The sequence below is a fragment of the Tigriopus californicus genome, chromosome 11 (genome assembly GCF_007210705.1).
Source record: "Tigriopus californicus strain San Diego chromosome 11, Tcal_SD_v2.1, whole genome shotgun sequence".
NCBI classification, from domain to species: Eukaryota; Metazoa; Arthropoda; class Copepoda; order Harpacticoida; family Harpacticidae; genus Tigriopus; species Tigriopus californicus.
Genome location: NC_081450.1, coordinates 13,523,429 through 13,537,117, shown reverse-complemented (window position 1 = coordinate 13,537,117; position 13,689 = coordinate 13,523,429).

Sequence of the window (13,689 nt, the reverse complement as noted above, 5' to 3'; positions counted from 1 at the left end):
TACTCAGCTCCAGAGACTTTTCAACTCTCCTATGCTGGCTCACTGATGTATGCTATGCATGCACTTCCCCAGGTCCTCTTGGCTCGGCACGGCTTCTTGGGTCCCGACTCCAATCGTTGGCTTTCACTGTCCTTATTCAAAATAGATACACTCAACCTCCAGTACTCTATCAAAATGTTCTCGATTCCACAACCAGCAAGAGCTTCAAGATGGGAGTTGTTTTCACTTTCAATGTTAATGGTGACTACTCGGAGAGGTTCAAAACAGACTTCTCTCCTCGAGAACCAAAATGTGACTGTTCTCGATGAAGGGTGATGCGTGATTCTTCTTTTTGGTTAAATTTCCCGTACCACGTTGTTTTCAGCCTCTTCCTCATGGAGGCTAAACGGGTTGTCCTAGGGCTCTTGGTGGACGGTGACGGCTTCTTCTGCAAACTAACTAACCTTGCACCTAAACGGCATCTGACCGCAACAAGGATTTTCACATACCAATGTCCAGGGTTGACCTCCTTTCATCAGGCCAATCACATTGGCCATCAAGGGGTTTCTCGGATTGCCGACAATGGATTACGTCTGCCTCTTCTGTAAGGTATGGTATGTGGGTCACATCTGACCACCACTGGGTCTGAACGGCAAAGGGTTGACATTGGGATGTGTTGTAAATAGTGTAAATTTATATGTGTATAAACTTGTACAAACGATCTACCATTAAAATCTATCGTGTCGTTAAACATGAGTGACTACCCAAGCAAAATCGACACAGCTTATACACAGCAGGCATTTTACTTCAGTACTGAGTAGTAACTGTGTGCAGCTACTTGGTAGGGCAGGAATGTGGAATTTACACGAAGCAACCACTCGAACAATCAGGTTGCAACTCGGACAGAAACGGACTTTTCATGCACAGGGGTGCTGATTGTTCGAGTGGTTGCTTCGTGTAAATCTAGCTGTATTTCAACGTTTCCCCTGGTTCGAAACCCGCTTAAAATATAGTATTAGACTGATGTTAATGCTTGTGAAAGTCACGAAGTGCGCAATTCAAATGCTGTATTTTGCTTCCGTTACATGACAGACAATTGGATGATTTCGACCTGCGAGCAGCCCCCGTCGGGGATCCCAAGCCGTACATATATCACAATGCTGATCGAGTCGACTAACTTTATTTCGAAACATATCTTAAGGGTTTAGCCATTCCAGAAGCATCATTTGTTAAAGTCATTCTTTTTTTGAGATATACTCAAAAAAAATCAAAAAATGGATCAAATTGTCAAAGCCTTTTCTTTGGGAAACTATTTCCAATCCCGGAATTCGGAAATTGTCCAGGGCAACAGATGCTAGTCCAATCTCTCGACCAGCTTGCCCAAATCCGGATCGAGCGAGTGCCTGCATAAACGCTCCAAACTCCCATTCATAAGGCTTCTGTGATGGTGCAGTGATGAATCTCGCTCCAGTGGAAACCTGAGAGCGATGAATGACCAAGCCTGTTTGTGCAGCTTGATGGGATGCTTGGATGATGGATTGAGATGGAAATCCAGGTCCAATGCTCCAGTCAGTTTCACTACAAGGATCCTCGCACACGACGCCATCAGAACTGTTCATCGCAATGACGATGGTGCCCATGTCCAGGCACGCGGCACAGGAGCCAGTCTTGTAAGCATGCTCCAAATTGGGCAAGATGCCAAATAAGTAATTTAGTCATTCCGTACATCGGGTAACCACTCTTATCTGATGGTTCACCGAGGACGATAATCCTTGTGAAGTCAGGCGAAAAGCCAATTCTGGCCACTTTTATGTCAGGATCTTGGAGGTCGAGAATTTCCGGCATCTTCACCAGTCTTGATAGGGTTGTCCCCTCAAAGGCTGTGCCAACACATAGAAGGACAGATGCAGCTGCCATCTTCTCGTCGACGTTGATCCAGCCAAGGACGGCTCTACCCTGAACACAAAGTCACCCTAAAAGTCAACAGCTGCGAGACATGGAAAGGGCTAAATTTGAAGCGACCGTGCTCTGGTGCCATGAAATCTGAAGTGTAATCCGTTTATAAATCATTGTGTGGTAGTACCAGCGATGGGAAAAATCGAGATTGATCGAATTTCTGCCACTTTCTGCCACAAGTGGCAGAAAATGGCAGAAAGTGACAGAAAATGGCAGAAAGTGGCAAAAAATAGCATAAATTGTTGGAAGGTGGTTAAAAATGGCCGCTGGTGTTTAGAATGGGCGATCTTGATTCTAAAAGATGTCAAAGACAATAAGGTTCATATGGTTTGAATAAGTTTTTCAAGTGTCCTTTGCTAAAAAAGCATATTGATAGCATCGGCTGAAATGGGAAATGTTCCTCAAATATTGATATTTATACTGTTTGATGGTTGATTAAATTGATAGCAGTATCCATAGACCACTTGCAGTATCCGAGGCATAGCCAAAACAATTACAGTTTTTGTTTCATAGCCATCAAAATGGTTTTTGAGTAAAGTATAACTTTTTCAAATTGCAATTGCCTTCATTTTGACTTTAAAAAGCTTAGGTCAAATGGCATCCCTGACTCAAATCGATTGCGGTGGCAAAATTCAAACTCGATCACACTCCAATGACGTTTAGGGGTTGTATCTCACATTCGATGCAAAATACCCATCCCAACGTGTCAAAACTACGTACAGGTAGGCTTAAAAATTAACGGAAATGATCGTAAATAACAAAAAAGATGATTCAGAATGATACAAAGAATCCTATTTTCTGCCATTTTTTGCCACTTATTTGGGACCAATTTCGGGCATTTTCTGTCACTAATTTCTGCCAGGTGGTAGAAAATGGCTTTTAATAATTTCTCATCCCTGGTTAGTACTAATCAATGACCCGCCATTGGGTTGACCATGGAACGGATAGCTATCAGTTCCATGGGTTGACCCATAGAAAACCATACCTAAAATGCTTAAGTTCAACAGGAGCTGTACCGCATGAGCATGTTTACAGGTCAGCTGACGCTGGTGGAAATGGGACAAAGATATTTTGTTAAATCTTGCTTCAGGCAAGTTGAATTATTATCATGAAGCGTTTGTTCTTCCTCTTTAATCATAATTTCTTTTGAATCTTACAAATAAACAAGTAGAAAGAGTGGTAGAATAATAGAAAACATGCTTTTTAGGGCATAATACACGTAACATCTCAAAAAAAAGATTTGGACATTAGTAGAGCAAATCATGTACTCTAGTGATTGCCCTTGTTTAGCAACGCATCTTGAAAATCTCGAAAGTGTAACAAAATGTATCCGAAATTGCAATGCAATGATGAGGCATTCAGAATTTCGTTTCAATCTCCCAACAATGTGCTTGAATGTGGGCGACATGATTGCGCCTATACGTAAACAAGGTAATTCTGACACCTCTGGAGGTCAGCCTGAACCCAGGCTTGTTCCTTGCGTTTCAGTTAAGTGTTTCCACCACATGGATGAAAACTTTAACTTGAGCCCCATTTTAACCTCTTCAAAATTTCGTTCTTAAAAATGTGGTCTGACAACTTATTCAAACCCATTTTATGAAGCGTGCTGGACGAGAGCAATTGCTTGACGAGGAGTCTTATTAGGGGTTTCTACTTTGAATTTGGACGAGCCATCAACAATTCAAATTTGCACCATAGTTGTCCTAAGTAGCTTGACTACAAATGAAACATTGTTTCCACCAACGACAGCTGAGACGAAAACGTGCAATCTCAGTGCCCTAGATCGATCTATATATGAAGTTATCTAGGGGTTGACCTCACTGCCATTTTGTCAAACCATTTCAAGAAGTTGGCCAACCTGACCCATACCCTCATACTGGATTAGAGCCATTGAAGATATCAAATCCAAAATCCTCTGATTGTCTGTTCTACATTTGAACACATTGTATCACAAGATCCATATAGGACTCAAAACTGAAGAGAAAGGCATGAATGACCCTTCATTGGTGGCAAAGTGTCCCCAACTGTGACCCAAGCAGCCTTACTTCTTGCAGCCCAGAGACCGCCCATCCTTATTTACCAGGACTTGGCCATCCAAAGACCAAAATTTACCAGGACTTGGCCATCCAAAGACCAAAGCCCTGTCATCAAGACTTGAGAATGTAAGCAATCTAGGGAGCTTAATGTGGATTCATTAGAACTAAGAAAGAGGTTGCCCAGCCTGAACAAGTTGAGATTATTGACATGACTGCAAATCTGTGTAATAGAATGTCAAATCCTTCAAAAGTGTTGTCCCTTGCTCTTCTATGTGACAACTGAAGTGACTGACAAGCCAAGTTTGTTTGCTCTCAGATCACTGACCAAGAGGAATCATTTCATTGGCCATTAGTCCCCACATTGTCAACGGCATTCATGACACCTTGAGAGAGCATTAAGAGTTTCTACAAATGTTGTAAAAAGCCAGTGGGAATTTCAACTCGATCCCCAGACAGCCATCAGCAACCTGTTTCCAACTTCAGACCCCAACTAGTGGACCCATACTCCTATTTTCTATTAACTAAAGTGAAGCGTTTGTAATTAAGCCTTGGGACCCCATTCCATATTATGAGCCTAAACTATAAAGTTGTTGGCCTGCGTGGTGACCTGCCCATAACCAAATCAATCAGAATTTTCTTCAGAAAAGTGGAAGAAATTAAGAAAACCAAAACATGATCAGTTTACCCTTGTTTTTCTTATTATGAAATGCATTTGAAAAGGCCATTGAGTTACCTCTTTTTTAAATGCATCAGATATGTTTCTGTCAAAACAGTTTTGTGCAAGAGCTTTGTAACAAAAAAACTTCTCAATGGACGCTTTTATCTCATTGTTCAAAAGGACTCTTTGTTGTTAATCCCATACAAACTATGTATCACAACACTTTTAGATTATATTTTTCATGGCTGAAAGCGTGCATACCTCAGGGTCTCTAGCATACCTGCCAAAAGCAACTAAATTTCGGTTCAAGTAATCACCATAAATAGAATGGTGGTTAGAAGGGAGGAATCAAACATTAGAATAGTGTAATACATTGGCTATTTTACATTTCTGGGTACTTTTTACATTAAATTAGATAACAACATATCACCAGACAAGATGATGAAAATAACATTAGTGACAATGTTATTGATCTGAATACCAAGGTTTTAACAAAACGCACACGTTTTTTGACCTACTGAAGAGCTAGTGCACATTACCCTTTCGTTGTCTGCCCTCTGGGCACTGTCCATCTCCATATCTAGTGAACTCCTTGATCCAGCGGAGCCTGTAGTTTCCAATTGGAGAATGTCGAGTTGCGAAACATAACATAAGGGTTGGAGGCAAAAGTAGTTTTGGATCTTTAAATGAGTCGGCATTGACTCCAAGGGCACAGGATGCAATTGTGTCCATGCTAAATTTCCCAAATATCTCCCTCAGTTCAAAGGGGGTTCCACGGTCGCTTCTTGTCCTATGCTTCTCGCCAGGTCGTTGTTAATCAAATGAATGAATCAATTCACTGGCTGTGAATATAGGAGTGAAAATGTTATGAGTGATCTTCCATTGATCCTCTTGAAGTGCAGTCAACTGCTGACCCCACAATTGGTCCACAAAGTGGGAGGTGGTTATGAACTTCATTACCTGTCCTTGGGAGTCCACAAAGTGATCAAAATCTTTGGTCATGATTTGCTTGGCCAAATCTGGATCACATACATCCAAGAGTGGCGTTTGATAAAAAGTAAGTACCAAAGTTTTCAGGGGAGTTGAACCTTTCCCCATAAGAAATGGCGAAATGAAGGCTTGATGAATGGAACGTGATGATTCTCCCAAAATTTCCATGTCCAATGAAATTTCAAATAATAGTAAACAGTGATGCCCAACACTCCCAAAACAATTTCAAAGATCATTGTTGTCTGTCAAAAATTGGCAAGCCTCGAATGACGCTCATAATTTCAAAAGTAATCATAGAATCATTCGCGTTCAGGTATTTTGGTCTTATATCCTCCCGTAGGACCACTTGCTCATAATTTAGATCTCCTTCTGGCGGCAAGTCCACCAGGGAAAAGCCAAACCAAATCCTTGTTAGTACCACCCGTGGCTTTGCCGACGCCGTAGACACGCATGTGGGACGATGTTCGTTGTCTATTCTACTTGTAGCTTCACCACGCCAAATTTAGGAACTCTAGTCAACACGACACTGTTTTTGATGTCACGTTGCTCTTGAGGCGAGGAGATTTCTGACTGACATATATTCTCAGGCGCCCGAGGGGATACCTACGATGTTTTTGAGGAACCGAGCTGAGTTGCAGGCCCAAAACCCCTCCAGTCCATAACTGCCCCAGTCCAATGTAATTTCGGGCTCCCTGCCGATAGAAACAGGGATTTGTGGAGATTGATGGCAGTATTCTCCATCTCAACAACCTGGTACCTAACTTTTTTGAGAAGTTAGCGTTTTCTAAGCTGGCGCAATCAGCAACAATCATTTTCTTTTCGACACCGGTATTCGCTACTCTTCGAATACATTAAAACCGTGCTTTTCCGCCGCAACCCTTTTGCCTCTGGCCAGTTCATTTTGACGTTCGATCCTTGCCTAGTGAGCTTTTGGACACACCTAGAGAGTATGCCCAAGGTTAGCCACTCGATCAATGCAAGTCTTACAGTTCTTTTTGAGGCTTGGTCGCCCCCTTGAGGCTCTCGAGTGGGTCAAAAAGAGAGACCCCATATATGTATGGCAAAGATTTACTCTATGCCCGAGAGTTTTGAACGCTTATCTAACACCCAGAAAGACCTGTCTTCTGTGGCAGGGCTATGATGAGCATGGCTTGTGGAGAACTTTCCCCCACGCCTTTTCACAGCCCTGTCTAGTTATGGTGCGTCTACACGGCAAATAATTCGGCAAATAATTAGCCATTTGACAAACATTGTTTGGCATTTCACAAGCATTTCACAAACATTTCTCGATTTGAACATGTTTAAAGTTTGTTTGCCAAAGAGCAAATATTTCATGGACGACAGCGTCCTCCCCAGCCATTGGAAGAAAGGTGTCCATTTTCAGTAATTATGGAACTTAACTCTTTCGATCCATGATGGTTTATAACAAAGAAAAATGTATTGATTGTTGTTCATTTTGACACAGGATAACCCCAACTTGGAGAATGAAGGGGCCTGGAATTGTCAATTCATGTTCAAAGTCATCAGATGTCATCCTATCCCCTTTTAATTCAGTAGTCACACTTCCATCTCCCGTCGAGAATTGAATGATGATCGATCGATCAACCAACCAACATATCACCTATCTCCGGAATCCGGATTCATCTCCTCACGTCCAGACAATGAAAGTGTCGACCCCAGTTAACCCACCCACCCTGAGCCTGTCCTCGGGCTCAGCTCGGTCATGGACACGGCCCCGGCCATGGTCCCGGCCCCATCTTTTACATCCGTCTTCTGTGAGCCAGACTTGAGCGAGCCAACCCAAAGCTCGATGGATGGATGGATGGATGGATGGATTCCTTGACCTCGTCCCAAGAAGATTAATCCGATACAAGTTGGATCAGATCATCAGAGACAACGGAATCATCGGCCCATACCTGGAGGTTCTTGGCCGGACACACACGGCCATGATCAGTCCTCTACGTACACCCTTGAGACCCAAGCATCAGGACCAGCCAGCCACTTTTGACTGCTCTTTCGTCCATTTCCCGCCCGCCAGTTTTAGCCATGAAAGCCAGATCAGTCAGATCTCAACGGACCGAGTCTTACCCACTGACATGTCATCACTTTAAAGCTGCCCATGACCATCACCTTCCCTGTGAAATGCCGTCTGTTCTTGTGGGCGGGTCCTTATTGGTTCTATAAAATTGAACTCTTTTTAGTCAATGCCATCTGTAATGTTAACTGCATATAAATATCCAAATTGTCTTTATCATGTTTAATGCTCTTACTATATTTGTGTTAACGTTTCTGACATGACCTTTGAACTATATATCGTTGTCATATTTCGACCCGTTCTCGGCTATTAAATAGTTTATGATACTCGTGGAGAACTGTTGTCCATTTATTCACGATTATAATGAGTTGGAAAATTGGTCGGGTTTTCGTTGCCAAACAATTGGGTTAGGATTTATAGGAAAAATGAAGTTCGAAAACCTTTCGAAAAGCAAAAATGTTATTAAAAGTGAATCATCAGGTGGCTTATGGTAAAGTTCATAGAACGGGGCAAAACATGCCTTCAAGTAGTAATCGGTTTCAGCCAACATATGACCGCACAGATTGAAATTGGCAAAATAAAGGACCTTTTTGGAAAGCGAAACATTCTCATCATGACAGTGCCCATCGGTGGTTTTTTTCAAATTTCATTCCTCAGTTTTCCCTATTTTCCATTATACTAATCATATTGTTTACAGTGCATTACATAAATATTGAATGAAAGACCCATTGGGAAATGATACGATCACTTGCAAGGTCATCTGATTAGAAATCTACATCAAAATATTTGTCAAACCGTTTTGATCGGGCAGTTTTACGTGTAGACGGCTCAGAGATGAACTGTTTGTCAAATGCCAAACATTTCCGAAATAATTAGGCAAACTTTGTGACAGAATGTTTCTCGTGTAGACGCACCATTACTGGTTTGGAATAATTTCTAAGTTCCTTCGGAATGAAGGTGTCGTTTTGGGAGAGATAGCGTAACACCGGATCTTTGTTGTTAAACAGTTTTGAGATCCTATCCTTCCGGAGTCTACCGCACTTGAAATGGACAGGACCCCAGACTTGTTACGTGCGTGAAAGAACCCAATAGGGGTGTTATGTGGCAAATGAAGAATGTCAATGACATATTTTCTGATCAATCGATCAGTAGATTTCCACCTTCTTGGTGGGAAATCCGGCAGGGTCAATGGATAATATAATGACGGAATTACAACTCCTCTCATGACGTGGAGCTTGCGCTGGGGCTTAAGAAGAGACGCCTGTAATCTTGCCAATTATGTTTCCAGCTTGTCATTGCTTGGCGTCTCTACGCCACGAGCTCCTCATTCGACTCCAAGGTATCTAGCGCTCACTGATTGTGATTGCCTCCACCATGCTTCCGTTGTTTGCCGCTAGAATTTGCTTTCGAGCAACAAACCATTTCTTCTTATGGTGCGTCTACAAGGCAAATAATTAGCCATTTCACAAACATTGTTTGGCATTTCACAAGCATTTCACAAAAAATTCTCGATTTGAACATGTTTAAAGTTTGTTCGCCCAATAGCAAACATTTCATGGACGACAGCATCCTCCCCAGCCCTTCCAACCAAGGTGTCCATTTTCAGCCAGTACAGAACTTAACTCATTCGATCCATGATGGTTTATAGCAAAGAAAAATGTATTGATTGTGGTTCATTTTGACACAAGATACCTCAACTTAGAGTATGAAGGGGCCTGAGTTGTCAACCAATGTTCAAAGTCATCAGATGTCATCCTATCCACTTTAATTCAGTAGTCACACTTCCATCTACTATCGAGGATTGAATGATGATGATCGATCGATCGATCAACCAACCAACCAGCACCTATCTCCGGAATCCGGATTCGTCTCCTCCCGTCCAGACAATGAAAGTATCGACTTGCTGGCTGCTGGGGTACCGTATTGGTAGAGCAACCGCTTTCCAATTTGCGAATCCTGGTTCGATCCCAGGCGAGCCGAGTCCAGCTTCTTTGCGGTGTTTAAATTACAGCATAAGTTGGTGCCTTAACAGCTGAAATGGGCGAACCTGCTATCATTCCCGAGGGTGAGGTAATAATTAATGTTGCACGTTTGGTTGCGACAACGGAGCGGGAATATCCCTTAATTGGGACACCCGTCATCAGAAGCAAGCCGCGCGAGAGAGCTGTCTTCTGACTCCGAACAAGCAAACAAACAAACAAACAGTGCCCATCAGTGCTTTTTTTTTCAATTTTCATTGCTCAGTTTTCTCTATGTTCATTATACTAATCATCTTGTTTACCGTGCATAACATAAATATTGAATGAAAGACCAATTGGGAAATGATACGATCACTTGCAAGTTCATCTGATTAGAAATCTGAATCAAGATATTTGTCAAATCGTTTTGATCGGGTAGTTTCACGTGAAGATGGCTCAGAGATCAACTGTTTGTCAAAGACCAAACATTTCCGAAATTGGTAGGCAAACTTTGTGACAGAATGTTTCTCGTGTAGACGCACCATTAGCTTGCCACACTCCAATCTGGTGTGTCTTATACTTTTTTGGATTGAGTTGTATACCACATAAACCCAACGCCCTCTCAAATTGACCAAATGTTCTGCTCAGCCCCCTTGGTGTTTCGGCCACCAAGAGATCCCAAACCCCTACTTTCACTCCAACATTCATGTCAATCTCTACTATGGCAGTTGCCTTAACGTAGTTGAAGATATGGTAGGAGAGCGGGTCACCCTGCCAAACGTCAACCCTGCAACTGATTAAACGCTCCTCTGGGTCCGACTCAAGCACTGTCGTTAGCCCTTGATGTGCATCATGGAGGTATTCCACAAATGGAGGCGGTAGTCCCCCGGACAGACATACTCTGAGCATAATCTTGTGACTGACAGAGTCGAACGCCATCCTGACGTCGCAAAAGGCCAAATTGAGAGGCTTCAACTTTCGAATTTGCAAGTCAACCAAGTTCTTCAGGAGCCACACATTTTCCCCACAGCCATCCAGGTCACTGTAATGATATTATCTCTCCCTCATCATTAACAATGTTTATGGTCTGAAATAAGAACCCGTTTTGGAGTGTTGTGACTTTTGTCGTGAGTTACGAAATACAACCTTTGCATGGCGCAGTTGACTCCTGTGGATCACCAAATTTGAAACACATTCAAACCTGTAAACCTCCACAAACTATCTACCCGAATGTGCCATAAACCCACAGTGATTCGGCGATGTCGATCCAAGGTTACTCTTACACCTTTGCTGATCTTTCCGAAGCCAAGAGACATATCAAAGATCTCTCTTTATTGGCCCATCGAACGTAAAAGCTTTGGAGCATTCGTTTCAGTCCATTTGTGATGTGGATCCAGCCGAGGCTCCTGACGAAAATCAAGCAGTTGTCAGAGGCAAATTGTTCGCTGCTGAGCAAGCTTTATCAAAGTACAACGCTTGTATTGAAGCTACATTTCTACTGGACGATTCTAATGCTTCCACTTCCGCGGAGAATGCTTTGAAACTTTCTGTTGAAACAAGTGAAAACCTGTCATTGGTCCGCAAACAAATATCAGACATCGTCCATATGAAAGTCATACGACGTTCTGTGATGGATTCAACACATTCTTCTGCATCAAATCATACCTTCCGTCCAATAGTCAAGGCTCCCCCTACCCTTGATTTGGATGCCAATATCCTTGAATTTGATGATTGGAGAGCGTGTTAAAACATTTGTGTTAAAGTTGCTGGTCTAACTGATAGACCAAGAGACCGTCAAGTATCAACCCTGTGGACATTTCTGACACCATCCATGTTATCCATTATTTGTGATGCATACGACATTCCAGAAACTTAACGCTGATCAAATTTTGGATACAATTCGTCGCCACCTCCAAGATCAGAGATCTCTCAACGTGGATTGGCACGATCTTCTTACGACACGTCAAGCTGTTGCTCGATTGAAGCGTCAAATCAAAAATGTAGGTGAAATTGACTCAAATGCGGTCGTCCGTGCGTGCTTGATTCTAGGGATTCGAGACGATAAGGCAAGAACCAAAAGTCCTTGCCACCACGCCCACCAGAGATTTGCACGAGACCGTGAAATTGTTACAAACCCTCAAAGTCGCTCAATCCGACGCAAGCTTGATCCAAAAACACGGTGTAGCTGGTGCTTTGATCCAACAAAACATTATGCATCCCAGTAACTCGCACAATCAAAACCAAAGTAAGGTTCAACAAAATAAATTTTCTCCGCCAACTCACAAACATCCCAACAATCTTTACCTGGACGTCAACATAACACCGCCAAAATCGTGGATAATATCCTTGTTTACTCTGACAATTATGAAGATCATATTTAACATCTTCACGCTGTCCTTACTCGTTGCAAAGGACACGGGATAACCTTGAACTCTTCCAAATGTATTTGGGCCAGAACTGAGATCAAGTATGCCGGGTATATCATTCGTCAAGGATCCCATTCCCCTGATCCTGAAAAAATCCGTGCCATCCAGAACTTTCCCACACCAACAACAATCACCAAGTTTTGTAGTTTCTGTGGCATCGTGAACCAAATTGGATCATTTTCATCAGATATTGCTGGAATCTCTTCTCCCTTAAGAGATCTCCTTTGTTCCAAAAAACCAATCGTTCATATGGACCGCTAATCATACCACCGCGTTCCTTGGAGTAAAAACGGCCTTTTCCTCAACCCCCCCCCGCCACGGCGCAACTTGATCCGGAACAAGAAACAATTCTTTTCACAGATGCCTCCCGAGTCGGTCTGGGCTTGGCTCTTGTTCAATGTACTACGTTTAACCCCCAAAAAGGAACACTCCGGCCTTCAGTTGATACAATGCGGTTCCAGATTTCTCCAAGATCCTGTAACTTGTTACGCGATGACTGAACTTGAGGCTTTGGCAATAATATGGGCAATCCACAAATGCAGACTCTTTTTATTGGGCCGACCGTTCACTGTTGTCACTGATCATCGACCCCTTGTGTCCCTCTTCAATGACAAATCTGTTCTTAATGTTGAAAATATTTGATTACAAAATTACCCTATCAAGATGTCTGGATATAGCTTCAAGGTTAATTGGCAACAAGGAAAATATCACACACTGGCTGATGCATTTTCCCGCTCTCCATTTGGTGGATGATCCCACCAAAGAAGACTTTGCAACTCATGAGGCTTTGAAAATCCTTATAGTTGCTTCCATCACTTCAGAAGATGCCCTTCTCTCCAAAGTCGGCACATTTGGAGGAAAAAAGAGGAACACCAAGCTTTACTCCAAGCAGTCCTCTAAGGCACACCAATAGTACACTTCAAAAGTGTGTGGTCGTCCTTTTCCTTGCTTGAAGGAATCCTATACTGGCGGCATCAAGTAGTCATCCCCAATGCCATGCATTCCATTATCCTGAACTGCCTGCACACGCTGGTCATCAAAGGATTGAACCAACCAAACATCTCGCCAGGCAATCTGTGTATTGGCCAGGCATTACCGCAGCTATTAAATCGATGGTTGAAAATTGTTCCAGTTGCCAGGAATCTCGACCTAACCAACAATGTGAATCTTGTGCAGCTGACAACCTGTCAAGCCAAATTATGGATGAACTTCACGTTGATTTGTTTGAGCGTGATGGTCACCACATCCTTGTATCTGTGGATCGTCATTCCGGTTATCCGTTTCTTCACATCCTTACTTCCTTACCTCTACCGGGATTGGAATCCCAGCAATTCAAGACGAGAAGATTATTCTTTTTACTTGACTTTTATTTATTTATGTATATATTATTTGATCGACCAACGAATTGGAGTTGGCTGATCTGGCTAATCCTTGAATATACGGTTGATCCGGAATTTTAGTCAAAAACTTGTCCAAGTCTGACTTAAATCTTGCTACTGGATTAACGCCTACATAAGCCCTACGAACATTTGAGGGCAGCAAATTGAATAATGAAGGAGCCCGAGAAAGAAGAGAGTTGAACTTCATTGTTTTAACTAGCCTGGATTCTCGAGGGCTTGAAGGTGCTCTCAAAACGCACATTAAGCCTCTA